Below are 4,815 nucleotides of genomic sequence, written 5' to 3' on the forward strand. Positions count from 1 at the left end.
GGAGGGATTGAGGGCAGGAGGAGAAGGGGATGACAGAGGATGAGATGGCTGGATGGCATCACCGACTCAATGGACATGAGTTTGGGTAAACTCTGGGAGTTTGTGATGGACAGGGAGGCCTGGCGTGCTGCAGTTCATGGGGTTGCAAAGAGTCGGACACGACTGAATGACTGAACTGAACTGATAAGACATATAATTCGGCAAACTGTCAGCCAGCTCCAAGTTTACATACATAGCATGTCAGATTCAATTAGGATTCCTAGATACTCATCTCAGCTTTCTCCTTGGATTGCTTACTTGTGTAAACCCATGCTGTTGGTGTTCGAAATAAGGTACATGAGGTCTGGATAAGAGGGAATGTGAGATTTTGCAATCTGGAAACTTTGAACGCTTTCAGACATGGTATTCTTTTGATTTTCTTACCAATGAAATTGGAAAGGGTATTTGAAGGAGGCCCCCACATCCAGCACCACAATGTGTGTTGGAAAGTCTTAATCTATCTCTATAATCTCCATCGTTCAGTTCTCCGATACCCCAAAGAAGCAGACCATCTAAATAAAAACAGTGAGTGCTGGCTTCAGCAGCACATATACTAAAATTGGAACGATACAGAGAAGATTAGCACGGCCCCTGCGCAAGGATGACACGCAAATTCATGAAACGTTCCATATTTTTAAGGATGAAACTAGAACACTTTCTAACACCATACACAAAAATAAACTCAAAATGGATTAAAGATCTAAATGTAAGACTAGAAACTATAAAACTCCTAGAGGAGAACATAGGCAAAATACTCTCTGACATAAGTCACAGCAAGATCCTCTATGACCCACCTCCCAGAATATTGGAAATAAAAGCAAAAATAAACAAATGGGACCTAATTAAACTTAAAAGCTTTTGCACAACAAAGGGAACTATAAGCAAGGTGAAAAGACAGCCTTCAGAATGGGAGAAAATAATAGCAAATGAAGAAACAGACAAAGGATTAATCTCAAAAATATACAAGCAACTCCTACAGCTCAATTCCAGAAAAATAAATGACCCAATCCAAAAATGGGCCAAAGATCTAAACAGACATTTCTCTAAAGAACACATACAGATGGCTAACAAACACATGAAAAGATGCTCAACATCACTCATTATCAGAGAAATGCAAATCAAAACTGCAATGAGGTACCATTACACACCAGTCAGGATGACTGCTATCCAAAACTCTACAAGCAATAAATGCTGGAGAGGGTGTGGAGAAAAGGGAACTCTCTTACACTGTTGGTGGGAATGCAAACTAGTACAGCCACTATGGAAAACAGTATGGAGATTCCTTAAAAAACTGGAAATAGAACTGCCTTATGACCCAGCAATCCCACTCCTGGGCATACACACCGAGGAAACCAGATCTGAAAGAGACACATGCACCCCAATGTTCATCGCAGCAGTGTTTATAACAGCCAGGACATGGAAGCAACCTAGATGCCCATCAGCAGACGAATGGATAAGGAAGCTGTGGTACATATATACCATGGAATATTACTCAGTCATTAAAAAGAATTCATTTGAATCAGTTCTAATGAGATGGATGAAACTGGAACCCATTATACAGAGTGAAGTAAGCCAGAAAGATAAAGGCCAATACAGTATACTAACACATATATACGAAACTTAGAAAGATAGTAACGATAACCCTATATGCAAAACAGAAAAAGAGACACAGATGTACAGAACAGACTTTTAGACTCTGTGGGAGAAGGCAAGAGTGGGATGTTCTGAGAGAATAGCATTGAAACAAGTATACTATCAAGGGTGAAACAGATCACCAACCCAGGTTGGATGTATGAGACAAGTGCTCAGGGCTGGTGCACTGGGAAGACTCAGAGGGATGGGATGGGGAGGGAGGCAGGAGGGGGGATCAGATGGGGAACACATGTAAATCCATGGCTGATTCATGTCAATGTATGGCAAAAACCACTACAATATTGTAAAGTAATTAGCCTCCAACTAATAAAAATAAATGGAAAACAAAAATAAATAAATAAAAACAGGGAGTGCCATATAGAATCACTGCTTCTAGAAAAGCCTCTTGGCTTCAGTCCTTCCAGCAAAACTGTGACCCCCCAACGTCCTCCACTTTGGAAGTCAGGGGCTACCCCTCATAGACCCAATATTGATACCCAATACTTCTTGAAACCATCACAGCCAACTTTACTGTTTAGTAGCCTGGGAACTAGACAACGAGCAGACACGGGAGCCCACCTGAATCACCAAATACCACCTGCATAAACACACTTGCCTGAGCCTCCACTGGCATCACTTCCAGTAGAAATACAGTCACTTGAGCCTGTGTCTTGAACTCTGAACCAACAGCTTATGACAGGCATGTAACTGTAAACCAGCTTACTTGAAGATAACAGTACCTTGAAATGCAAGGTTGGCCTTGGAAAACAGGGAGGAAGTGACCTCACAGTGACCTTTTTTCTTTTGGCCGGTATCTTAAGTTTCCTAACTAGAGATGGAACCCGTACAGGTAGAGTGGAAGCAGGGTTATAAACACCGGGGAAGTCACTCGGTGGCCCCTTATCTTTTCTTTCAGCATCCTTATCTTGCCAGCCTCTTCCTTTTCTCCCTCTCTTTCATCCCACTGTCGTTTATGACAGTAGACCCCTGGCAGTAAACAAGTTAAAAAAAAGTTATGAACACATCTTAAGTTACACACGATAAAAAAATTTTTTCTTACCTCCCCCATTCTCTTATTTTCTCCTGAAGAAACATCCCCTGCATTGCAAAACTAGCAATTCCAAGTTGCGTAAAATAAAGCCATTATTTCATGCAAGTAACATTCCTAGATATTGGAGAATGGTAACTCAGGCAAAACTAGGGACTAAAATTAGAAAGGATGTAAGAGAACTGGATCCAGTGAGGATAGGGCTGAAAGAAAGCCTGAATAACAACGATAAAGCAAGCTGAGGAGGCAGTAACTCGGGTTGGAGCAGGACAGAGGGCCCTAAGAGGAAGGTAACCAGGAAAAAGCAGAAATTCAAACATGTAAGCAGTCAGATGAAGCACTGGGAGAAAGAGAGCCTGGTGTATTATGCAGGGAAGTGATTAAGGGCTGTTTGAAACAACAACAACAGTGTAACACTGTACTATTGATTTAAAGAAACTACAGGTGTGGTGTATGTCTTGGCTCTGAAGTACATGACATTTGTAGAATTACAGCATATTTGTAGAACTGTGACCTTTTCAAGTATATTGAGAAGGTGAAATAGGAGAAGTCAATGTAATTTTCACCTGTCAAGGAAGAAACTTTTAGGCAAGATCTAATATTGAATAGGGCTTCCCTTGTGGCTCAGCTGGTAAAGAATCTGCCTGCAATTCGGGAGACCTGGGTTCGATCCATGGGTTGAGAAGATTCCCTGGGTTGGGAAGACTCCCTGGAGAAAGGAAAGGCTACCCACTCCAGTACTCTGGCCTGGAGAATTTCATGGACTGTATAGTCCAGTGGGTCACAAAGAGTCAAACACAACTGAGGAACTTTCACATAGGGCGTCCCTGGTGACTCAGATGGTAAAGAATCCACTTGCAAGGTTGGAGACCCGGGTTCTATCCCTGGGTTCGAAAGATCCCCCGGAGAATGGAATGGTGACTCACTCCAGTATTCTGGCCTGGAGAATTCCATGGGCAGAGGAGCCTGGCAGTCTACAGTCCATGGTGTCGCAGAGTCAGACATGACTAAGTGACTTTCACTTTCAAAATATTGAATAAATGTGGATATTAAAAATAATGTCCCATGTACACACTGCTATATTTAAAATGGATAACCACAAGGAACTACTGTATAGCTCATGGAACTCTGTTCAGTGTTATGTGGCAGCCTGGATAGAAGGGGAGTTCAAGGGAGAATGGATACATGGATATGTGTGGCGGACCCCTTTCTCTGTTAGCCTAAAACTACCACAACATTGTTCATTGGCAATACCCCAATATAAAATAAAAAGTTCAAAAAATAACGTCCCTTCCTATATATCAATAACTGCTACTGTTTCAAGCCCTGACCTCCCAAGCTCACCAGGTCGGAGATCCAAGCCTCCAACACAGAGCTGAGAGCCAGAAGCACACGTGATGTCTGACTCGTGCTCTCCCAGGCTCTGTGGGGGAGTGTGAGTCACCTCTGACACGCCTGTCACGATGAACAGGTAGGTCTTGTCGGAGGAGACAAGACAGGATGCATGCGGCAATGAGAAAACAATGTCAGCTGAAGGTAACTAACAAGGCTGTCATGCTATAAATCAGTCCATGAACTAACATCGACACCTAAAAATAGAGCTCAGGTGAGTAAGGAAGTAGGTGGGTAGAGAGGTATAAGAACCGGAAAGGCCCAGTGAGGGCACTGTGAGTCACGCCAGCTTCAGAGAGAGTTTGCAGAACTGCCAAGGGCGATTGTTTTGGCCAGGGCTTAATCCCGTTAAGGTCTTTCATAAAATTTCAGTTTTGAGACATTCCCCAGCACCAGTGGGGAGGCAAAGGGCTTCCCAGGAGGCCCTAGGGGTGAAGAACCCACCTGCCAATGCAGGAGAGGTAAAAAGATGCAGGAGAGGTAAAGAGATGCAGGTTCGATCCCTGGGTTGGGAAGATTCCCTGGAGGAGGGCATGACAACCCACTCCAGTATTCTTGCCTGGAGAATTCCTTGGACGGAGGAGCCTGGTGGGCTACAATTGAGGTCGCAAAGCGTCAGACACGACTGAAGTGACTTAGCACACACGCAACGTGAGGAGGAAAAGGACTCCGACGGGTGCCCTTTTTCTACAGTGGGAAAGCCA

General features: G+C 43.6%; 1 non-coding gene across 1 annotated transcript; it reads left to right on the forward strand.

Annotated features, from left to right (window-relative positions):
* The first annotated feature begins 568 nt into the window (after positions 1-568).
* Positions 569-675, forward strand: LOC136144578 (U6 spliceosomal RNA). The gene has a single exon (XR_010658595.1). It is a non-coding gene; the product is annotated as a U6 spliceosomal RNA (small nuclear RNA).
* Positions 676-4,815: the final 4,140 nt, after the last annotated feature.

The sequence above is a fragment of the Muntiacus reevesi genome, chromosome 11 (genome assembly GCF_963930625.1).
Source record: "Muntiacus reevesi chromosome 11, mMunRee1.1, whole genome shotgun sequence".
In the NCBI taxonomy this organism is placed as follows: Eukaryota; Metazoa; Chordata; class Mammalia; order Artiodactyla; family Cervidae; genus Muntiacus; species Muntiacus reevesi.